General features: G+C 42.6%; 1 protein-coding gene and 1 long non-coding RNA gene across 2 annotated transcripts in view; both read left to right on the forward strand.

The window, feature by feature from the left end:
* The window catches only part of LOC101925857 (T cell receptor alpha chain constant), a 487,011-nt gene that overhangs the window by 325,686 nt on the left and 135,660 nt on the right, over positions 1-25,665 (forward strand). The gene's annotated exons all lie outside the window — the stretch shown is intronic.
* On the forward strand, positions 11,850-13,887 carry LOC135971938 (uncharacterized). Its single transcript, XR_010588360.2, has 2 exons — positions 11,850-11,974; positions 12,140-13,887. It is a non-coding gene; the product is annotated as an uncharacterized lncRNA (long non-coding RNA).

The following is a 25,665-nucleotide window of genomic DNA, read 5'->3' on the forward strand; positions in this document are numbered from 1 at the left end:
TCCCGGAACCCCCTCATTAATCCACAGACAGCCATCTCAGGACTTTATGCTAAGAATTCATTGTTCCCCACTTTCCTGCATTTGAACACTGGAGGGCAATGCTGGACCGGCCAAAGCACTCTAGGTGCTCCGCTCCATCTTTGTCTCAACCTTGCCTGTCATTTCAGGATGCAGCCTCTGGTTGGAAGCCAAAACCAAGGACCAGTAGAGCACCCATAGGCTAGCAGAACACTTAGGTCTATTACAGCAGCTCCTCCACATGGGATCATAGGAATAAAAGGTAGCTCATGGAAAAGCACATCTGGTTTCATGGGTGACACAATCCCCTGTGAAGGAAACTGAGAGGGATGCTTCCCTAACTGTGTCATTAACCAGAAACAATCTGTCTCTCTGACTAGGGGATGCAGATTCCTACCTGTCTTCACTCACTCAGATGTAAGCCCCTGGAGGGTAATGTGTAAGGTCTGCATTCCTGTAGCAAGCACAGTGCTTGGCAACAAATCTTTGCTGGATGAATAAATGGATGAATGCATGCGTGGAAACATATGTATAAAGTGGAACCAGTCATTTTCAGATTTGTTGTTGTTTTCTAGCTCTTATGACACCTAAAGTTTAAATCATTAATCAGTTGCTGAGCATTCTTAGTCTTAAAGTCAGCTAAGGATGGTCAGGTGGTTAATTAAACCAGTGGTTGTCATTATACAATTGTTATTTCAAACACCAATTCAAGAGTTTCAGGTCTCTTATTTTTAGGAAGTCCTTCATTATGTCATCCATGTGTCCTCAGACCTCACCAGCCTGTGGATTACAAAATACAGACACTATTTCATTAATATTCAATTCACAAGAACCTGCAGGCTCATCAAGCGGAATATTGAGCATCTGTGATGTCCCCAAGTGATCTGTGGGGATTTCATATGCCACAGTGGGTCCCCATGAGGCTTGATAGTTCCACAGAGCCAGAGCTCTTCTTCAGGCCACTTTTCATCGTCTTGTGAGACGTTTCTCCAGGCTGCTCTCCACTCTACCTTCACCACAATGAATCCCATATCAGGTGGACACAGTCCCCTCTCTTAATCATTCAAAGCACTGCTAAATGTTTGAGGAAGAAAGAAGAGCACATTTTGAGACCCCAAAACCCAACCTGAGACTCTTTCTACCTCCAAGCAGGCTTATACATAGCAAAGACCAGCTCAAGGCACCCAGTAAAAATCTGCAGGCATCTCCGTATCTCCAAGTGCAGAGAGCAGAGGAGATCTTTTCTTCTCAGTCCAAAACTAGTTTTTTCCTGCCCTGGGATGATTGACGGTGAGAAAAACATTTCCTCCAGGGAAGCTCTCTACCTGCCCCTCCACCTTCTCAGATGGGGCCCGACATTCATGACCCCGACAAAGCAAACCTGGTACTCGGCTGTCTTACTAGATCTTATAATACTATGTGTGTGACATCAACAAGTCTAACTAAATTCACACTTGGGAAAAATATGCCCCTCATTCTAACTAAAAAATACCATTTAATTTTTCTAACAGAACACTTACTATTTTGATGCACAACACCTGTTTTCAGTTTTATGATCACTTCATAATCTCCAATACAGTGAGTGAATATTTATTTGAAATGAGAATAACCTCATTCTCAACCTTACTTTAGTTTTCTCAACAAAAGAAGAGTGCTTAAAGTTCATCTAGGGTCTTTACCTACAGAAATTCAATGCCGTCAGCAATCTTCAAGGAGCCGCTGTGCCAAAGGAAAAAGAAAGAAAGAAAAAAGGAAATCCTGCTTTTGTAAGTTATCCCTATTACTAAAATTTCTAACAAATCTCTCCCTACAGTTCAAACATAGGTCCCCAGAGTACATGGTCCTCATCCTTCTCATAAAAATGCTGTTAAAAAAAAGATGTCCTTTGACACCTTTTCTGAGAGCAGAGATTGAAAAAAAATCATTCTAAAATAACATTTTTCTATCACTGTCCAATGGGAGGTGAGTTGATCATAGGTTAGGCATGTTCTATTAGTATATCTTGCTCAGGATGACTTTGGTGTGAGTAAGGCATGGGTTTCTAGGGTAAAATCTCTGTTCTATACCTGCAAAAAACAATGTACAGAAATTTCCATAAGAGAGGAGATTGACAGTCAATACATAAGACTCCATAGGCAGGAAATCTCCAGGGTCAGCTCCCTGCATTCAAATACAGACCTACCATCAGGGCTCTGATTTCCAGGTCAAAGGCTTGGTGAGTGGATAATGCCTAAGGCCTGACGCCAGGCCTGATGTCCAGCTTTAACACTGATGACAGGCCACAGACCCTCCTGCCTTGGGATTCTGAAAAACCCAGAATCTTTCCGAGTTCCTACTGACACTCACTTTGGCCCAGGCAAGAAGTGTCTGAGACTGCTTCCCTTGAAACCATAGTCCTTTCTTATCATTCCAAAAGCAAGCAGCCCTGGTTATGCTGCTGTGGCAGAGCAGGTAATCTTGGTGAGTCCTTCCAAACTGCACATACTGGGTTATCCCTGGGGAAATGATCACATTATGCTACTTTGTTGAACACCAAGGACTGCAATAAGGACTATGAATCCCAAATATTGCTAGTGTGGGAGCCAGATCTTTCAGGTCATTCACCAGAAATTATCCAACCAGGAAATTTTCTTTCAAGTTCTGTTCAAAGTCCAGCAGTTTGCATACAGGATTCAGATGAGACTTCTAAGAATCACCTGCATCTTGGATAGAGCACCCTGGCAGCCTCTTGAAAAATCAATTCCCTAAGAAATCTATCTTTTAGAAATGGACCTTCCCAAAGCCAGTGAGAGAATGGGAGGAGTATGTGTTTTCCAAAGGGAGACATATATAGACTTTCATGTCATTAATTTCTGAAGTCAGACCATGATAAATGTTGGTCAGAGTACAATGCACAGCTGCCCAAAGGAGGGGAAATTAGCTTGGTTCAGGAGGACTAGGAAAGGCTCCCTGTGAAAGTTTTAGTTAAAGCTACTTAAAGGATGAATGATTTTGACAAATGAGGGATTGGAGAAGGACATGGCGGGCAGAGGAAGTGCAGCTTGAGCAATGTCAAGGAGGGATATAGAACTGTGCTTGGGGAACAGTGATCACTAGGTGAGAGTCGAGTCTGCCTGAATTGAGGCAGTGGAGTGGTTAGAGGGGTGGGTTGTGGTTTGACTGAGAAAGCTGTTGTGAATCACACTAAGGAACTAGATTCTGTTATATGGGAAACGGGCAGAAATTGGAGGCACATAAGAGGAAGTGTGCTTCGAAGAGTGCTTGGAAAGATTACTGTGGGTGGGAAGATTGGTTCCGAGACCGGAAACAATGAGATCAGATGTAAAATTAATACGAGACTGAGGTGCACATTGAGAAGGATCAGAAGAACTTGGAAAGAGAAAACAGATTTAAGAAACACCTCAAAAATAGGTAAATGATAGTGGGAATGAAAGAAAAGGGAGAGATTGTCTCTTCCCAACATCCTGGCTATGTGCTGGAAGATTCCCTAGTCCCAGGCCCCAAGGTCTTACCATTAGAAGGTCTTACCATTAGAAATTAATCCTTACTCATTTGTCCATTAAGGCTTAAGGTGTCAATCCTTCCAGGAATGTTTTTATGTTTCTACTCCATAGGATTGATCCTTAATTCCAAAGGATTAATCTCCAGTGGCAGAATGCCAGGAACCAATAGAGGAGATTTGGGGGCAGTGGTCTTCTCGGGCCCCTCAAGAATCATTACATAGTTGACTGCCCACTCCTCTTATTTATAAAGCTGTTTGTGTGGATAAGCTCCCAACTACTTTGTCTGTGCCCATTTGATCACTGATTGAATACAAAATAAAAGCCAAACATCTATATTCTTTTTCTTCTCTGAATTATCTTTTCCCCTCTCTTCAGATACGGAACGAGGAAATCCAGATCCAGGGAAAATATTCTAAATCCTTGATCTCCCTATCCAGTTGACGCCCCAGCCCAGTAAAATGGCTTTGGGTACAACATTCCGCCAACAGCAGAGACAGCCTTCCCTGGGAGTCTTGAATAGGCCTGTCCAGGGCCACCATGCAGCACACATACATCTTCCCAACCAACTCCACTGTCACAAACACCATCCACACTGTCGTGGGCAAGCCTCTGGCCACCAATGCCACCCCACCTGCTCTGATGCGGGCACATCCTATAGCCATGCCACCAGCACTCCTCGTGCACATGTCTACAGTGTATCTGTGCAGTCACAGTTGCCACCAACTCAATTCTGTGTAACCCTAAGTCCAGGCATCTTGGGGTGAGTATCTTCTTATTCCTTTGTCCATTGTCCTGCTCTCCCTTTAAAATTGTTCATGAGAGTATTTTGCAGAAAGATATGTGATCTTGAAAGAGAGAGAAGGAAAGAGATGAGGTAGGAGAGTGGCAGGGGTGGGGGTAGAGACTTTGAGAAAAGCAAGAAAAGAGAAAGGATCCTTGACATCCATCAGTCCCAACTCCCAAAATAAGATTGGCCCTAAAGATAGCTTATTATTTATCCCAAATTAAAATTTTGTGGCTCTGCAATCATTGTGTACACAATGAAAAGAAAACCATCACACAAAAGATGCAGTTATCCTCACAGTGGGAACAATAGCAGCCAAGCTGATTCTGTTCCAAGAATAGAATGATAACAGTGCTAAGTCAGGAACTCCAAAACTTTGTCAACAAATAGAATAATTTCTTGATGGGAAAATGGCTATAAAAGAAGGTGGGCAGAAAAGCAACCTTCCGACTCGAACTGGGCGTGGGTTGCCAGGGAAAATTCCAGCCTGGGTTCCTCCATAGTGAGCTCACAACCAGCTGTGCTGACTGGGGAGAAGTCCTGCCTAACTATGCACAGACTCCAGAATGCCCTCACCTTACCCCTGCCCAGCAACATATACAGAATCTGACAGGCTGTACCTGCTTCTCTTGCCTAAAGTTAAGCATCATTACCAGATTTCCAGCTCCATGATGGCAGAAACTTTGGCTGGTTTTTGTTTCCATTGTATCCAGCATTCAGCAGAAGGTTTGTATATACTTGGCACTCAATAAACATTTGCTGAATTAATGGTTGATTGATTAATCAATTAATTGATTAATTTAAAATGAGCAAAATACTTCCTCCCTGTCTGGCTTCTGAAGAGTGGGTCTAAGTACTAGAAACTGCCAGATAGGCAACAGAAGCCACAGTCCACTTAGAAAAATGACTGTTTCTACCTTTGCTCATCCTTCTGGGCACCTTAGATTCCTGAAATTCAGGAACAAGGACCCAAGAGATCATGACCCACCAAGTGTCTTTCAACAAAAGACTATTTTCCTGGCTGTTTCTTTTCAGAGAATAAGCCTCCTGGGGCTGATAAGGGAATGGCACCATATGCTGAAAACACAGGCCCTGAGTGGCTCCTCTAAGGAGCCTGTTGGATTGCAGCCTTTAAACAAATCTGAGTATGTCTTTTGATAGCACCGGCATCAACCACCCCCAAGGACCTCTTTCCTTTATTGCTTCAGCAATGAAACAGCCACATGGCTGTTGTAGATAAGGTGGCCCAAGTGCATTGTGCATGCAAAGTAGGCTGCATGGTGCACAGCACTGAGAACCGCAGACGCACCATGTACCGGCTTCTCTACATTGCGCTGCCCTTCCTCTGTAAGTGGCCCCCAGGTAAATGGGTACGATTTCCCACCACTTCTCATTTCTCATTTTCTATCATTTTTTTCTTTGCCAGATGGCTCCTGCAAGACTGAAATCAGACAGCCTTCCAACATGGCCACCATGATTGGGACAGATGTCAAGTTCCAATGCCAATATAATATTCCTGATGGGAATTATGGTTCTGTGTGCTGGCATCTGCAGAGAGCTAACCAAAGGCTTACCCATATCTGCCATCCCTTTCAAGGCACCCTGGAATCAGAGCATCGCTAGTTGTCTGTGGACAGAAAATTGTTCTCCAGAATCTTAATCCTTAAGCATGTGCAGCCAAGAGACAGAGCCATTTACTGCTGTGCACTGTGGGCTCCATGATGCATACTGGATATCACACTGAACAAACACTGTAAGCCTCAAGCAGCCTCAACACAGAAAATTCAAAGGATGCACCAACAACACACAGGGTGTTTAGTGTCATCTTAAACTTGCATCTTGAATGCATCATCGATTCATTCATTCAAAACTAAAAGTCCTTTATGGCTTACAAATTGATGTACTGAGTATTGTGAGGGATACAAACATATATAACAAATACTTCTCAAATAATAAAATGTATTCAGCAGGTAGGATCTCCTCACTTTTATCTTGCTAAACCATGAGAAATTAAAATTAAATCCTGTTTAATTACTTGAATCTTCCAGCTGACAAATAAAAGCAGTCTTTGATACACAGAGGGACAAATGAATTGCACACACATACAAAATCAAGGCCAGCAATTAACATCTTAATGACATACCCTTAACTTACTAACATTTCTAAAAGCCTGAAAAAATATTAAATATCTACGTATACATGTATATGTACAGTAAATTCATACATAGATGATAGATGAATAGATACATAGACAGTCATGCTGTAAGAAGCATCATAAAAGGACTGCGCTCAAGTTCAGACTTTAAAGCCAGACTTCTTGAGTTTTGAATTCCAGACCTTCCATTTACTGACTCAATAGCTATATGACCTTGAGCAAGTTACTTTGTGCCTTGCTTTCCTTATCTATAAAATAATGATAACAATAACACCTACCTCAGGGGATTGTTGCAGAAATTAAGTGAACTATAGCACGTGTTACTGTATTCAGAGTGAGGCTTGGCATGTGAAAAGCACTCAGTGAGTATTAACTACTTTTGCCATTGAGTGTGATAATATCCTGATGATGATTACTAAATTTTCCCTCTGTTGGGCTGGGTTGAGGCTTTAGGAAGTTGTTGATAATAAATAAGTCAGTCTCTTGAACAATCAAACATTATTTTCTACATTAGTATCCTATCGAGTAAGAATTAAATATCAATGGAAATTCGGAGAAATACAATTCAAAAGGCCTTCAGGACCTTTTTCCTGGATGGCAATAAATTACTGAGGGCTTCCTATGTAGAAATAAAAAACAGAAGAAAGTAATTTCTGCTTGACTGTCATAAAATAAGCAAATATAGGCTTTGTGAGATGTTAAAATACAACAGTAGCCCCACTCATTAAATGAATAGAATAATGGAATAATTTATAAATTTAAAGCCAAAAGTAAAATTAAAGTCATTTATGAGCATATTTTTAAAGTACAGTATTTGTTCTATCAACATAAAAGGCACAGTAGATGACCTGAAAAAGTTCCCACCTCCAAGAAGATAACAAATTAAGTCACAGTATGCCTGACGTTGTGTCATCCTCAAAAACTGGGAAGTCAGGATCAGTCCAAGACGCCAGAAGTGAGGAGGCTCTACAAAGACACCTCCACTTTGGCCTCTGTTTATTCAAGGCCCCAGCCACGGAAACTCGATGGTATGAACTACTGAGCTGAGAACTGGGGGTAAGTGAGGACTGTCTTCTCTGTTTTTTTGTTTTGTTTTGTTTTTTGTTTTTTTTGTTTTTTGTTTTCTGAAAATGCAGGGTCTCCTGCTAATTCAGATTCTGTGTTTTATCCATCAGTGGGAACACAGATCCCTGCTGTCCTGCTAGCTATCTCATCTGCAGCCAACATATGGGTTTATCAGCACTGGTTACCCCGCCAAGAACAGCCCTTCAGGGACATGGGATAACACAAAACAGGAAATTTTTCTTCGAATAAAGAGTTGGGCAACGATCCTTTGTAAAATTTGGTTTTGGGGTCAGATTTCAAAGTCCTAACCCTCATGGGACAGGCAGAGACTCAGGGGTATTTGGTGAGTGACTGAGTCCCTTTTCCTCCTGAGCTCGCCCTTCCCCAGGGCGCCTCGGAGCCAGAATTGCTGAATGTTAACGTGGGAGACTCAGGTTTCCTACAGGACACTTACAACTCTTATAACCCTGCTGTATGCTCTGCCAGTAAGGAACTACTTAGCAATTCCTCCCAGAGCCAACACTCAAAGACTAATGCCACGTCACATGCAATAGGGAAATGCAGCTCTATCTGTCATCCATGTCTCTGATTCTGTCATTCATTACTCCATGCTAAAAGTCCCAGTGAGAGAAATCGTCTTTCTTCTTTTTCAAAACCAGCTACTATTGAAGGTAAAGAAAAGTTTAGGGGCAGAAGAACAAAGTCATTACAGAACTATGCATGGATTGTTGAGCACTGCCCGGGAGCAGGTTTTGTGGTAGTGATACATAAGAAGCAAAGCAAAAATTATGGTGGAGCTGATGGAATATTTGAGAGTCTCTGCCCCAACCATCTCACAATCGAACTAGGAACCCTCTAATCTCCCCATGCAATCCTTGGAGGACAGTCATAGAAGAAAAGGTGAGCAAGAAGGTTTAACTAGTTAACAGGTGTTCATCAAGTATCCATAAATCTCAGGGGACAGAAGTGGCATTTTTGTATTCAATCATGTATATTAGTATTTGCTATGTGCTCCATGCCACGCCGAGATCCAAGCCTTCTCGCATTGTGTAACTCATACCATAGTAGGGCTCACAGTGTAATAGAGGACCCAGATCAGATGCTTGTGGAAACAAGAGAAATACTTGGTTGTAATGATTATGGGGGTGTTCCAGGAGGAAAGTACAGATTGAAATTAGAATATTTCAATTTCAAAATGAGTTAGGTGATGGGAGCCAAGAAGACATCCTAAAGGGATTAAATCCTGAGCTGAGAATAGATACGAAAAAGTTTGTTTATTTACATCTCAAGGTCCCAAGTCAGTAACAGAAGCAGAATTACAACTTGAGAAAGGCCCCACTTGCCTCTATGCTGTTTTGTTCAGCAGCTGCTTCCTTCGGTGGCACACAGCTGGGAAAGTGAGTCGCAGATGGACTATTGGCAGCCAAAATTTTTTTAGAGACAAATGACACTGTGATTTTCCTTGACACCCATTGAAATTCCTCACTAATTTCCAAAAATATCTTATGTTGTTTTAAAACAACCAGTGAGGCCCAGACATTTCAGTAGAACAAATAAGAGAAACAAAGTTAATTCCAGCCATCTGAGCATTCTGAGCCCAAATCAGCTAGACTAAGAAGAAGAATCGTTTACTTACCGAAGGCAGTCCCAGGACACCCAACAACTGAGGTCCTGACTCACAGCATTCTAACCAAGAGAAAACACAAACACAGCGTCTTCTCTTTTCATTCACTTCTGTTCCTGTCCTTCAGTTGCTTGTCCAACCAGCTGGAGACACAGCAGAGAAACCAGAAAGCAAAGAAAGCAATTAGGAACAGGAGAAACAGCTAATAAGCACCCTGCCTAAGCAGAGGTGAATCCTGGGCACCCATCAGGGAAAGACTTTGCTGTTACTAAGGCTTTAGGTGAGGAGTTTGGGGTTACGAGTAAGAGATAAAGCAAGGAAAGAGCCTTCCTTTGCCAAATTTATCTTTTTTTCACCCATAAAGCTCAAAGAGGATGGGGAAAGAATGGCTGTATTCTCAAATCAAATGAAAAATAGTTCTAAAACTTCCAATTAGTGACAAAATCAGAAGTTCTGGCACTTTCTCCCATTTATATTGAAGTAATACTATGGGTAAATGTTTTATATCAAAGACCCCAGAGAGACCATCAGAGAATGACACTAAGCTGGGCACGCATACTAGCTGGTATGGGGTTAATTTGATTTGACCTTGGCATCTTCTCTCTTCTTAAAGTCCTCCCATCCTTTCTTTATCCTGTATAGACAAAGAAAATTGGGATCTAACTTATATGTGTCTTCCATCCTTAGCTGCCAGAGACAGTCCTTTGCCAAAGGGCACAGTAGATTGATACTACTCATATGTCTCTTGACACGGCTTCATTCAGCTCATTCATTTATCTACCCAAGTCCTACGGCAGCCTAACATGGCTCAACAGACCACTGTTTCCCTCAGAGGAACGTTCTGTGCCAGGCTTGAAATAACAAGCTCTGTGTCTCTCCTGGTAACTATGGCTCAGGCAGGGAGCTATGACCAGGTCACTAACCCCACCATGGCAAAGAAGAAGAGACAAGGCAAAGAAGAAGAGACAAGGCAAAGAAGCCAACATCTAAATGAGTACCTGGCACAGGAATAAGTCCTTCACATGTGTTCTCTCATTTCAACCTCACAGCATCCCTGCAAGGTAACTATAATTACCCCATTTGCAAATAAGGAAATCAAGACTCAGAGTTGTAATTTGTCCCGCTACTGGTAAGTCACAAAGCAAGATTCAAAACCATGGGCTAGTAGACCTGCAAAGTCAGTGCTCCTTTTACATGTAGGTAATGTGGGCACTGATACCACCTAGGCAGTGAGCCACAAGCTATTACAAGCAGGTTCTATCCAAGTGGGAGGCACCTTGCTCTAGGTACCTAGCAAGTTCTATCCAAGTGGGAACCACCTGCTGCAGAGTGCCCCACTTCTCCTTGCACCTACAACAGTGGGTAAAAGACCTGGATTTCCCATATTTTATCCTGAGTGGCTGGCAAATTCTTTCCTAATCTCAGTCTTCACTAGATAAGCAACCAACCCTCTTGGTTTCTTGAGAGTTGGGGCATCTAGAAATCCTGCTTGGACTAGCAAATATCTTTGAGTTCCTAATATCGACCAGCTCTGTGCTGGGCATTAGGAATGCAAATATAAATAAGGTACTGTTTATGTTCTAAGTACTCTTTTTTTTTTTTTTTTTTTTTTTTTTGAGACGGAGTCTCGCTCTGTCGACCAGGCTGGAGTGCAGTGGCCGCTCTGCCTGCACTCACTGCAAGCTCCGCCTCCCGGGTTTACGCCATTCTCCTGCCTCAGCCTCCCGAGTAGCTGGGACTACAGGCGCCCGCCACCTCGCCCGGTTGGTTTTTTGTATTTTTTTAGTAGAGATGGGGTTTCACCGTGTTAGCCAGGATGGTCTTGATCTCCTGACCTCGTGATCCGCCCATCTCGGCCTCCCGAAGTGGTGGGATTACAGCCTTGAGCCACCGCGCCCGGCCCTAAGTACTCTTAAAGTTCAATGCAGAAAACAAGCAGATTATCAGAGAATAGAGGTGATAAGTGCCATGACCCAACATGGCAGGAGGTCCAGGGGAACACCTCCCTCAGGTAGAGTTAAAGAAGGGAGAAGGACGGTATGGCTTTTCCAGGAAGAAGGAGAAGCCAGTGTAAAAACTGAGCATCTGGAAGTCTATGACACATCTTTGAACCTGCAAGTATTTTTATGTGGCTAAAGTGTTGAACATAAGTGGGGGAGTGGCCAAATGTGAGACTGGAGAAGGTAACAGATCAGGAGGTCTTAGGGACCACACAGCAGAAAATTGGAGACAGAATGACCATATTTTACAGACTGGTTTGCGCCTTCGTGCCCTCATGCCTTTACTCAGACCATTCTCGCTCCTGGAAATGCACTCTGGAAGTGAAGGCTGACAACATCCTGCTGAACTTTCAGGGCTCAGTTCAGGGTTTTCCTTCGGAGTACCGGAAGCAGAAGCACTTCCTTCCACCACTCTGCTGGAACATGCTGTATCTACTTCTTTAATAGGACTTAACACTCCACTGTATTTGCACTTAACACTTGTCATTGTATGTCTGTCTTCCCAGAAAACTGAATTTTTTTAAAGCGGGAGCCCATATTGTTTACCTTTATGTTTCCCTAATAGTCTCTGGCCTGCAATAGCCCATGTTTGTGGAATAAACAACTTACCTTGTGACCTTGCCAGCCCGTCACAGCTCTCTCTCAGGAAGTGAGTAACACCAAACCACCTATATAACGGACAAAACTTCTCCTGGGCAGAGAGCTGCTGATCTGGGCAGGGACCGCCAGGAGAGCACCGGCCTACTGCAGGGTCACCACCGCCCCCCACCCATGAAGCCATGCCAAAGACCTGTCTCCTCTTCTTCCTCACCATCTTCTGCGCAGGTAAGGACAGGCTGGGGCCTTTGGCTCTTAGGGATATGGGTTCCTGGGGCAATTTTCTGGGGGCCAAAAAAAGTGTATCATTGCAGAGCACTGCTGTAATACCCCATCCCCTTGGGGAAGAGCAAGTTCTTCACAGTCTTTCTGACTTAGGGCTTTTCATTTCAGGGGTCTCACTGGATATAATTTTGAAACCGGATACCAAAGCACTGACTGTCCTCATTGGGGAGGCTGCTACCTTCCGTTGCAGTGTAACAGGAGGCGACCTGAAGAACTATCAAATAAGCTGGTATAAGAAGAGTGAAGATAACTCTCTGATTTTGATCTCCAAACTAAGCAACAATTCTAATGACAATTTAGGGAATAATTTCAAGGTGAAAATCGATACTTTAAAAAGTCAATTTATGCTTGACATTCAAAAAGCAACAACACAAGATGTTGGGACTTACTACTGTGCGTCTGATATCCACAGTGCTGCGGCTCCGTTTCTGACCGCTTCAGAAACCCTAGGACCAAACTGAGGCGGCAGATCCAATTCGAGACCACCCCGGGCTAAAATGTGCACCACACCTGAGATGAAGCTGCCTGATCACTTCAACAGTAACATCTGATAAAAGAGGCCAGGAGTTGAAATGGGGGCAAGGGGCTTATCTTTGCAGTTGGCTTAGAGGGGCCTTCTTTATCAGTTGAAGAGGGCAGAAAAGACTGTGAGGATTATTGTGGAGAGATGTTGTGGGGGGAGGGGGGTTGCTGCACCTGTTTCTCACAGGCTCCTGAGGAAAGGTTGAAAATAACAGCTTTTAATACTGAATAGGCCCTCTCATTGTGAAGGCAGGCTGAGATAAACAGAACTTTTACTATCATGAGTGCTATAGCTCATTGCAGTCTTTATTGTGAAAGTGTTCATGTGCATAAGCCAGATAAAGCAAGGATGGTTTTCCATTACCATCCTAATCAAAATTTCCAAAGCTATTAGAGATAGCTTTAATTCTTACTCTGTGAAGAAGGATGAATAGAGTCATTTTCTGAAATGTTTCCACAACTATTTCAGGTATTGAGTGTTTTATATCTTCCCTCAGCTGCCGAAGAGTCCTGGGGACCGGTAGGGGTGAGCAGGAAGGGGAAATGCACAGGCTTCCTTCATGCCGGTTGCTGAGAGAGAGCTTAGAGACAAATACTTGTGGCAATGTGGAATTTCTGAGTTGAGCATGGGTCAACTAAATTAAAAAATTTATTTGATTCCCGAGTCCCAAGTTGAAATGGGTAAGCCAAGAAGGTATGAGACTGCAGGGAGCAAATACCTGGAGGAACCCACTGAGCAGACGAGTAGGCAGAGGGGCTTAAACATACAAACATTAAACCCTCATCCAGGTAGTGCCTTCATCCTGTTGGATCTCTTTGTTCTGCTCAAATATCTGTCTGGAATCCTCTCTCTACCTAAGGTTAAAATTCAGGCATTAGGACACAGAGTAGACATAACCGTAAAAATTACAACTAAAAGTCAACCCTCCTGATACCTTCTATTCAACGTTTCTTCCAATGTGCTATCATCTTCATCACATGTTTTTTCTAGGGTACTTACTGTTCGTGGTATTGGGACGGGTCATGGGAATAGCAAAGTTCTAAGGCAAGTTCTAGTCAAAGTTCTATTCTCATCAATGTGTTTTCAATTTAGTTTTAAAAGACAGGGCATTCGAAAGTACAATTAAAGATTACAAAGAATACAAAAATATAAGACAGCACATATGATAATGAGGGTTAGTGATTTCATGTGCAGCGCTCTAGGAGTTTATGAAAGGACCAACCACTCTGAGAAAAGTTTCTTAGGTTTGAGACTGCAGTGAGTTATGATCACATCACTGCACCCGAGCCTGGATGAAAGAGTGAGATCCTGACTCAAAAAAAAAGAAAAGAAATATTTTTTAAAACTTTTTTTGCTTTTGTAAAAAAAAAAAATTTATTTGTATATACTTAGTACAAGTGCACATTTCTTACATGCATATGTTGCGCAGTGGTGAAGCTTGGGTTTTTAGTGTACCCATCACCAAAATAGTAACCATTGTACCCAGTAGGTAATTTTTCAACCCTCACTCCCCTCCCACCTTCCCATCTGTTGGAGTCTTCAGTGTCTGTTATTCTACTCTGCATGTCCATGTGTACACATCATTTAGCCCCCACTTATAAGTGAGAACACGCAGTATTTGACTTTCTGTTTCTAGGAAATTTTACTTAGGATAATGGCCTTCAGTTCCATCCATGTTGCTGCAAAAGATATTATTTCATTCCTTCTCATGGCTGTGTAGTATACATACCACATTAAGAAAATTGTCTTAGAATAGCTGAGGCTTAAAAGAGGCAGGACTTGGATAAGTGGGAAGGAAAAGGAAGGGTATTTCATGGTGAGTATACTTGTTATCTATTGTCACATACACATCACTTCAGAACTTAGAGGTTCAGAACGACATTTATTATCTCAGTTTCTGTGGGTCAAAAAATCCAAGTGTGGCTTAGCTGCATCCTCTGGCTCAAGGCCTCTTATCAGGCTGCCATCAAAGTGTTACCTAGGGCTGTAGTCAGTTCAAGGCTCATCCGAAATAGGATCCACTTCGAGTTCACTCATGTGAATGTTGACAGGCTGATATGGTTTAGGCGTGTGTTCCCTCCAGATCTCATGTTTCAATGTAATTCCCAGTGTTGGAGGTGGGACCTAGTGGAAGGCACTGGTTCATGGGAGAAGATCCCTCATGAATGGTTTGGCTCCATCCCCTTGGTGATAAATGAGTTCTCACTCTATTAGTTCATGAGTGAGCTGATTGTTTAAAAGGAGCCTGGTACCTCCTCCTCTCTCTCTTGCTCTCTTTCTCACTGTGAGACATGTGCCCAGGCTCTCCTGCCCTGACTACAGAGAAATGGACATTATATGTGGTCAAGGTATCTCTAGAACAAAGGTTCTCAACTCTATCCACATATTTGAATCACCTGGGGATATCCTTTGACAATACTAGTGTCTGGGATACGTCTCCAGAGATTTTGATTGAATTGGTGTGGGCTTGAAGCTCTGGCTTCCCAGATGACTCAACCTCCTTCCCCTCCTCTTGCTCTTCCCTCCCCCTGGGGTTGAAAGCCACTGCCTTAAGACCTTGCTATTCCAAGTGTAGTCTAGACAATCATAATCAGCATCACCTGGAAGGTTTTCAGAATGCAGGATCTCGTGCACCATCCCAGATCCACTGAACTAGAATCTGCATTTTAAACAAGACTCCCCAGGTAAATTATATCCTTATTAATGTTTGAGAAGCACTGGTCTAGGCATTCATCATTATTGAAAATGTTCATGGAGGTAAAAAAATAAATAAATCACTCTTTCGCAAATGTCACCCAAGAATCCATACTTGTAAAAAATCTCCGGAAGGGATACTAATGATACTGATGTGCCACCAGAGTTCACTGATAGGCAGTCAGTCATCCCCAGTTCAGCTTACAGATTATTTGTGTTACTACTAAGATAATAAATATTATGGCCGGGCGCGGTGGCTCAAGCCTGTAATCCCAGCACTTTGGGAGGCCGAGACGGGCGGATCACGAGGTCAGGAGATCGAGACCATCCTGGCTAACACCGTGAAACCCCGTCTCTACTAAAAATACAAAAAACTAGCCAGGCGAGGTGGTGGGCGCCTGTAGTCCCAGCTACTCCAGAGGCTGAGGCAGGAGAATGGCCTAAACCCGGGAGGCGGAGCTTGCAGTGAGCTGAGATCCGGCCACTGCACTCCAGCCCGGGCTACAGAGCAAGACTCCGTCCCAAAAAAAAAAAAAAAAAAAAAAAGATAATAAATATTCTTATTGGGGTGACAGTGAGTCCTTGTATACTTCTTAGAAGAAGGTAGTACATAAATTCTAGGTTTTATAATTTCTCATTCTCCACAAGCAAATAAGGAAATGAATTAATATTTACTGAGTCAATATACTTTTTACCACACCATGATGGATTATCCACGGAAACCCAGAATCTTGCGCCACATACCTTCTATTCAAGATCAAGCCAAAAAAAAGATCCACAAATTATTGGTGTCTGGTTAAGTCTGATCAGGAGCAAGAGGAACAGGAGACACAAGAATGTGTGCCTCCAGTGGTCCACTCCTGCAGGATGAATGAGGACATGAAGTACAGGCCCATGTTGGAGTGGGGTAACGTAGAACCTGAGGTAGGCCTGGGGTGAGCATGAAAAATAGCCTAGAGGCAAGGAGGAGGGAATCCTGGGAGAAAAGAGCTGGACTGCCCAACAATCTGAGGGTCTGGACACAATGAAAAAAGAAACCGGACAAAAATTAAAGTAAAAAACCTGGAAAATTTAAATAATTCCTGTGCTTACTAGCAGGTAATTAAGGAAGCATTTTACGTAACATCTGAAGCCTCAGATTTAAGTGGACACAGGGCCACTGTAGGCCCTAGCATAGTATAGGCATAGACCAAGTGTCTGCAGAAATCCTAAAGCCACATGAGTGAAATGAACACCCACTATTGTTTTTATATTGTTCTTGCTTTCTTGCTTTCTTTTGGAATGGAGTCTCATTCTGTCACCCAGGCCGGAGTGCAGTGGCATGATCTCGGCTTACCACAACCTCCTCCTTCCAAGTTCATGCAATTCTTCAGACTCAGCCTCCCAAGTAGCTGGGATTACAGGTGCCCACTACCATGCCTGGCTAACTTTTGTATTTTTAGTAGAGATGGGGTTTCACCATGTTGGCCAGGCTGGTCTCAAACTCCTGACCTCAGGCGAATCACCTGCCTTGGCCTCCCAAAGTGCTGGGATAAGAGGCGTGAGCCACCATGCCCGCCCTGTATTGTTAATTTTCTTCCCCCTCCAGTGGTAAAGACAATTGATAGTTGACTAAATTCATATTATTGTTGCCTCCACTGTTCTGCTTTCTGTAATTCTTATCCATCATGAGAAGGGCTGACTTGGAAGAGTTCAGAGCAGTGAAGAGAAATCCCAGAGAGTGTCTGTCAACCCTCAAAAAGACTTTGAATTTGACTGTCAGACATAGGAATAGGCTTGCCGCTCTCACCAGGCTCCCAAGAAGAGTCCTTGGGCAGGCTAGATGGCTGGAAAAAGAAAATTCCTCTCTGATGCCCAAAGGCAGCTAGAAGGCATCCTGGCTTCAGGAACAGTGCCATCTCCTGGCTGCCCTCACAAAGAGGTCATCCAACATTGTGAAACCATGGCTATGAGTGAAAGGCAAGAGAAAATAAGGGAATCTGAAACCATGTAAATATGCCACTTCCTCTACATTAGCGGAGGCCAGATATAGGCAATGAAGAGAATGTTACTTCTATCATATAACATGTTCTCGATTCAGAAGATGCCATAGCCTTGAGAAAGTCTTCATTACACCATCTTGAAAGCTCTCAGGACGATATAGGTAGGGTCCAAATAAGAAAATGGACTCAAGGAAATCCAAGTTGTGACCTTCACTCTGAAAATTAAGATTTTAAACAGAAAATAGGAATCATTGAATTTGAAAGCCAGAAAGGATCTTAAAAGCCAAGTAGGAATCCCCTCATTCAGTTTAAATGTTCACTAAATATTGAGTGAATAAGATCATCCAGTCTCAATTCAAATATTTTCAATGACAATTCTTATTTCAAAAAATCTGTCCTAAACCAAATCAAAATCTGCCTCCCATAACTTCATATCTTTATATTTGTTGTGCCTTCCGGAGTAAGGCAGACTAAGTTCACTTTCGCATATTCAAATATTTAAAGATAGCTATCCTGTCCAACCATTCCTCATGACTGTCTAAGAAATTTTAAACTCCTTGAGAGAAGAATCCAAGTTCAATATATTTTCCTGTACCATATGAGTCTTAATAGAGTGACTAACCTGTAGTGGGTAGTCAATAAATGTGAGTTGAATACATGAATTAATATCTATGTGTCCACCTGACCAACAGTTCTACTCAGGTGTCTCAAAGGCACTTCAGCTCAACTCCAAGACTTAAATCAAGATCTTCCTTGTGAATATGGCCCTAGCCTAAGGTGCCCTATCTGAAGGAATAACACCATCATTTCAAACCCATCCACTGCTCTCCATCCACTGCCACCAGCCTGGTCAAAACCACGATTTTCTTCTTTGGATTGTTTCTATAGCCTGTTGAGTTAAGTTAGCTGGCCTCTGGTACTATTCAATATCTCCTCCCCACAGCAGCCAGAGTGATCTCTCCAAAATACAAATATGATCACGTCATACCCCTCATTAAATATCCTTCAGTAACTTCCCATTGCAGATAGGCAAAACATGAAAATCCCTAAAAGTCCTCTAAGACCTTGCACAGTCTGACTCCTTCTCACCTCCTCTGCCATATCTCACTCCTCTCTCCCTCATTTTCCAAACATGCCTTCTTCCAGCTATTAAATACTTGAATGTACCAGCTGCCTTCCCACCCCAGGGTTTTGCAGCACTTTCCCTCTCCTCGTCCCCTGTTTAACTCCTATTGAAAGGAGTTAAACAAAAAAGATCAAAGTCTACACATTCGTTTTTCAGAGGCATCTTGAGATCTCCTGACAAGTTCAGGTTGTTTATTCTTTAATGCTTTCATATATCAGTTTGTAATATTTTATTAGTTTGATTATGCCTATTTTCTCATGAGTCTGTAAGCTCTGGAGATCAAGGACTATATCTGCATTTGCTTATTCAACCTGACAAATCGCATAAACATATCTGTATGAATAAATGAATGAATTTCCCATATTCTGGGACTTCCCAGAATTTGATCATCATCACATACTCTGGGCTGCAGTGGGGCCTCAAGCCTTGCCATATTCTCACTTTTTAAGGGTCTCGGAGACTCCAATGTCATCCTGAGCTGGAGTTCAAGGCTTCTTAGAAACCACTGATTTATACTCATTCTGTCTGGCATACTCAAGAGCCCATTCTTAGGCACACAGGACAACTGAACAGGATTAGAGGGTCCTCCATAGGTCTGAGTCAGCTTCCACATAGGGATCCTGAACAGATAAGTAAAACCTGCCCTGAGAGTCTAGCTAGACACGAAGAAATCAGAGGAGCCCAAAATGATTATTATTTTCTTAGTGACTACTGGCTAGGCTTATGATGAGCCCTCTTGGTGTTTTTCATTTTGTGTAGCTATTTTCAGTAGCTGTATCATTAAAATACACAAGTCTATAATTATGGGGATGCATATCGTCATCCCTCAAATATGTACTGAGCACATAGAATATTCCTGGTCCTGTGCCACACGCTCAGTTACAAAGGCGGCCAAAGCTCAATTCCTGTCCTCAAGGTGCTCTTCCTAGTGGAAGAAATAGACATGAAAATAGAAACTTACTAACAGAGAAAGGAGCAAACAGAACACAGAGAAGAAAGTGATGGCCTAGAGATGGGGAGCGCTTGTCACAGGAGGTGACATAGGCTCATAACAGAAAAAGCACTTGTTTCCCTGAGGTAAGGTGTGCTTGCAGGTTCCTTAAGATGACCCAGGAGAGAAGATGAGCATCCTCAACAGTTACACACAAACACACTCACGTTGGTCTCTGATGCTTGCAGTGAAAATAAACAACTGAAAATAGGCCCGGCGCGCTGGCTCATGCCTGTAATCCCAACACTTTTTGTTTGCTTGTTTGTTTTTAATCCCAACACTTTGAGAGGCCAACATGGGAGAATTGCTTGAGCCCAAGAGTTCAAGACCAGCCTGGGTGACAAAGCAAGACCTCGTCTCTATTAAAATAAAAAGAAAAAATAAAATATTGAAAAATAGCCAAAAATGTGCTGCAAACCACCTTGGAACGTTTATACCTATGTAACAAACCATCCTGGAATTTAAAGTAAAATAAAAAAATTTTAAATTAAAAAAATGAAAATAAATAAACTGAAAATGTATGGAAAAATACAAAACCCCAGACTAGACACAATCAGTTTCTTTTTGTGGGAAAGTGGATTTATATCAGAGCTTTCATAGGGGTTCTATAACCACAGAATGTAGTTAATTCCCTGCCAAGTAAAACTTAGATACTTCCAAAATGTTGCTATTGTACACACCGCAGAACAGAGCAGCCAAAATGGTAGTGGTATGGGTTGAAAAGATAAAGAATTAAGAAAAGCAAAGAGGAAGGGGAGAGTAAAAGGAGAATATTATTTCCTTGAATGATGATCACTCCTTTTATTAATAACTTCTGTTCTTAAAGAGATTTCCCAAACCTCTGGGCTTTCCCAGAATTTGATACCACTGGTGCACTGACCTAGCCTCATCCTGCCAATGTGAGGAAGCCCAGGGAGACTAGTAAAATGCTTTATAGAGCAGCAACCACGCCAATGGGGCTGGCTGTGAACCTTCACCTTGGTGTGTTCTTTGATTTCATTTGGTGTGAAATATTGAGATTTCTCCTCAGATATCCCAGCGCCTTGTAGCTACACCGGATCTATAAATCTTTATCTGGGTTAGATTGAACCATTTTCATTTATGGAGTTGTTTTTAATCACAGCAAGAGTAAAACTTTTGCCCTGTACAAAAAAGTCACCTGTAAACTGAGCCATTCTGATTCAGCGTTCTGCTTCTCCTCTGAAATTGTGTCTCTTCTGAGAGCTCTGGAATAAAACAGCTGCCATAGTCATATCACCCTTCCATATTTTCCTCTTTGTATTAGTCAGCTCTGATGTGGTAACGAACAGTGCCAGGACCTCAGTGGCTTACAGCAATGAACATTTACTTTTTGTTCCCGCTTTTACTACCAGTTGGCTACTGAGCTCTACTCCCTGTGTCTTCCCATTCCAGAGCCCAAGATGAAAGATAAGCCACTATTTGGGGCATACTTTTTTTTTTTTTTTTCCTGACAGGATCTCGCTCTATTGCCCAGAGGCTGCAGTACAGTGGTGCAATCTCAGCTCACTGCAGCTTCAACCTCCTGGACTCAAGAGATTCTCCTACCTCAGCCTCCCAAGTAGCTGGGACTACAGGTGTGCATGCCACCATGCCTGGCTAATTTTTGTTTTTTTTGTTTTTTTGTAGAGATGGGGTTTTGCCATGTTGCCGGGGCTGGTCTCCAACTCCTGGGCTCAAGCAATCCACCTGCCTTAATGACCCAAAGTGCTGAGATTATAGGCATGAGCCACCATGCCCCTCCACACTGTTTTTATGACAGAAGAAAAAGAACAAGAGAAATGCAAGCAGAAACTCAAGATACTTCTTAAAACTTCTGCTCAGACACAGCAGACGTCATGTCCACTCACATTCATTGGTCAAAGCCCTTCCATGGCCAAGCACAAAATCAACTAAGCAGGGACTCACACCTTTCCCACAGAAGGCACTGCAAGACACATAGCAATGGGTAGGAATCAATAACCTTTTTCATGGAAAGAAAGATCAAATACTTCAGAATAATAATTATAACCTACCATACCCTTTAACTCCACCCATGTAATTTGTCTTCATCCTGGGGAGTTTCTCCTGCTGTCAACTAAAAAGGAATTTAAAATGCTTTTTTTCTTCTTAGAATTCTTCGGGGGCAACATTTGCCCAATTATTCTTCAGAATGTCACCCTTCCCAACAATTTAACATCCCTCAACTGTTAAATTGTTAACAGTTGTTGCACAGTTTAACAGAATTCCACCATCAGATAATTTTGGCAAATGCAACATATTAATATCCTCCTCTTAATATTTAAATTCTTATTACCATATTAAATGCTCTGAGAACCCCTGCTGTAAAGATACCTATTTAACGTGGGATTGGAATCACAGAATTCTTTTTGTAATGGCACAGCCATTAAGACTCGTGAAATTCTATAGGCAAATACTGTCCCAAAGGATTACGTGGGAATCAGTCAGACAGATTCCTGCTGTTTCCTCATTTCTGTGCATCCAGACTGAAGGGTACCTAATGATGCTGAAAGGAGCTACGCGTAAGGCCAATGGGTCTGTACAGGCCTCAAAAAGAAGGCTTGCATTTTTTGCTAAGACCAAACTCAATGTCAGAAACCTGAAAATGCTATTCAGATACTACTCTTTGTCTACCGAATTAAGTATAAACACTTCAGACTGGCTTTTGTTCCTTCCTTTCTGTCTGCAACAAATATATCTTGAGTCCTACTATGTGCCAAGTACTGTGCCAGGCATTGAGTACATGGTGTGAGCAAAACAGACATGCACCCTTCCCTGTGGACTTACCTGTATAAAATAAGAGGAGACAGACACAAGACAAGCACACAAGTAAATAGCCAGTGATCATACAACCTCCCAGTGGTTAGCTACACCATTGGCCACCCATTCCTCCTCAAAATGTTTTCCACACGTAGCTTCTGAGAGGCCACTCTTGGCTGATTTTCCTCTTCATCACTGGCTTCTCCTTCTCAGTCCGCCTTGCTGGCTCTTCCTCCACTATATATCTTCTAAATACTAGAGCAGCCAGGGTCCTTGCCTGGCTCTATGTTCTCTTCTGTATCTCTCCCTAGATGATCTCATTCACCCTCGCAGCATTAATTTCACATATGACTCCCAAATTTATATCTCCAATGCAAAACTCTCCTCTGAGGATATAATCTTCCCCCAGTTGAACCACCTTAGCACTTACCACTCTTGAGTTATTTCATGTGTTTTCTCTTTTGCCATGATTGTTTGCATACTTCCTTCATCCTCTTCCTAATTTATAAACCCCTCAAGGCGGGGATCCTTGGTCTGTTTCATCTTCAGTTTCCATAGTGCATTGCAGAGTAACTGTTTAATATATGATTATTGAATTTAATGTTTGAACTGAATTTCTGCTTTAGGGATCACTGAGACACAGATGTAATGAAAGGGAATATTTTATTTAAAGAATAATGTCTCATCCTTCTGTATTTCCAAATGAACAACTTCAAATGAGAGAACACAGCTACATACATTAGCATGAGGTGAATACTTAAGTTTAAAAATGCTAAATTGAGCCAGTATCATCCCTTGTGGTCACAGCAGCTGCTGCAAAGGTTTTATAAATTGCCTATGCTCCCGCACCCCATCTGGCGATGCTGGCGTGTTACAGCCATGGATGACTTACTCTTCACAATAGCCTTCACTTGGATCTATTCCCTACTTTAAAATAAAAAGACAAAAAGAAGGTGCCAGGGGCTTGCCTAAAGTGCTCCCACCCAACCACAGTATAATTCAACCACATAATGCTGACTCCTCAGCATTTACAGGATTCGATTCAGGGTCAAAGAGGAGGTCAGAAGAGGAAGGCTCTCTGGACTGCAGAAAGGTGTTTCACCATCAGTTCTAACAATAGCATGTGGCGGCTGCACTTCTGGTCTTTCCTCTGCATTTTAATCCCATTATTTTCTAAGCCTCTCCCAAGGCCTCCTTTACCAGTCAAAATCAGCCAAGGTTTCACATGCCCTTAGAAGAAAAGAGGACTGATAGAACCTCAGTATCCACTAGAGAAAAGCCAAGAGCCTTTTCATGCTGGATGATCCACGTGAGTCTGGGTTCCTGATTGCCACACAGGGAGGCCCTGACTATAGTGTGGACATTGGTTCCTTTGCACAGCTCCCTCATGTGTGTATGCAGAAGCTGCTTTTTCTCATCTTGCTTGCCCTAAAACATTTTTTGACTTAGCCTCCATATACTTGAAACTTACAGTTCAACCTGTCAAAATCAGAGGGAAATTGACTGAATGGCATCTTTCACGAAAACAAACTTTTTCCAACTGCCATGGCATTTTAGACTGTATTTTACTTTTCTGCTAGTGTTGCTTCCCTATCACATTTCCCTGGATAAACATATAGTTTGTGCCATAACATTTTTTAACAAGGAGTCCTCTGGGCAGACGGTGGCATTAGGAATTTCTGCTTGGCATTTGGTATGCTGTCCAGCTGAGTCCCCAACCATGTTGTGAGTCAATGCAAACACAGCAGCTTTCAATAAAGGAAACAGTTATCTGAGCAGGCTGCAGCTGTGACTCTCAGCGCAGCCTCTGGGTCACCAGTCTGGGATGTGAGCTGGCACCTTGTTAAAAAAGGTATTCTGACAGAGAGACAGCTGTCAATTGACTCTTCCAAAAATCCTCTTTCCCTGGGTTCTTCCAGTCCATCTCCTTGGCATGTGCCATTCCCTATGCATCTTATGTTAGACTACATCTCTGGTTTCTCACCACAGCTTGGACACTGCTGATGGGCTAGATTGATACCGTATGCTTTGTCATGTACCGTGATCCCACTCACGATGTTATTTCAGTGGGATAGATGCTGAGACTGTTCACCATGCCAGAGGAATCTTGCTGCACATAGTATTTCCTTTGCCCTCCTTTGGTAACTTCCCAAGTTCCCACAGTCACTACTTGGTTATGCATGTGTGCTAACGCTCAGACTACTTTGCAATTAGAGCCCTGCCAATTGGATAGCTAGTATTTCTATTCAATAATCTTTTCATTCACTCATACTAAACATTCATTACAGAGCTCAATGTTAAGAGCCCTTTAACTTGTCATATACATGATGAATATAACAGCACTCGCATTCTAAACCCGGCTTTAACACAGCGGTACAGTGGTGATTATAAAACAACCACTCTGCACTGTGGCATCTCTAGCCATGGTGAATGTTATAAAGAAAGTGTGTTTACTCTAGTCCTTGCCCCATACCAGTCCCCACACACCACCAAACTCAATATAAACCCCACATAACCAGCAAGAATATCTGAAGTATGCAGGTTATACTTCATACCTGCATACTTCAGATATTCAGACAATGGGACAGTAGTAGGTGCATAGTGGGTGAGGTTCCCGGGACATGACCAGGACACTGGTTTATAGTGGCCCAAGCTGCTGTAAGTCTAAGATCCCACTGAAATGCTGTTCTCACTTTCCCACTTAATGGTTTAGGAACTCTTTTCTAGCCCCCAAAGCTACACTTCAAGCCACTTTTTTTTTTTAAACCTACACAGTTGCCTTTCCAAAAGTATCCTGCAGTGATTCCATGTTGCTCTTCCATTGTTTCCTCAGTTAGCCCTGACTCCATGTTTTGGCAATCTTTCAGCCTCATTCCTTTTTCCTCCCAATCTGTAATAAAACTAAGCAAAAAGTAGTAGGTATATTAGCTCAAGAATTGGGATGTACCCGTGGAACTGCTGGGCCATGCAAGTTTTTGTCAATGGCTATGGGAGCCCCTGGCATGGAAGGCCAGACCCACCACCCCCTCCCAAGGGAAAGAGGACAAGTCCCCATCCATCTGTCTTCTCCCCTCCTCTGGCATCATAGAACTATCACAGTAGATAGGGTCATTTCGCTGTCTCCCACTGGAGGTGGAGTAGGGGAGGGTCTCACGCCCAGAGATGCTCCTACAACTTTCTCCCCTCCCTTGTATTGAAGGATGAAGGGTATTTATTTGTTTCCCCACAGGAGATGAAGCAGGGAGTTTTTCTAGGGTTCTGGGAGGGCCCACCCTTGTCACCACCCTGTGGTGCCCCAGGGGTAATCAGCCAATTGAAGGAATGTAAAATCTGTATAATAAAATCTTAATTCCACAGAAGTATGATTCCAGCTACAAAATTTGAGCTTTCTATAAACATTAAACACTCTACATTTCCGTAAGTCCCACCACCAAAGGAAAAGAAAACAGCATTTAATTCTCTCTAACACTGAGCTATCCCCTCAGCCTACTCCCAACCAAGAACCTTGAGCAAAATTCTTTTCTCCATTTCAGAGGAGGA

Source organism: Macaca fascicularis, chromosome 7, assembly GCF_037993035.2.
Source record: "Macaca fascicularis isolate 582-1 chromosome 7, T2T-MFA8v1.1".
NCBI lineage: Eukaryota > Metazoa > Chordata > Mammalia > Primates > Cercopithecidae > Macaca > Macaca fascicularis.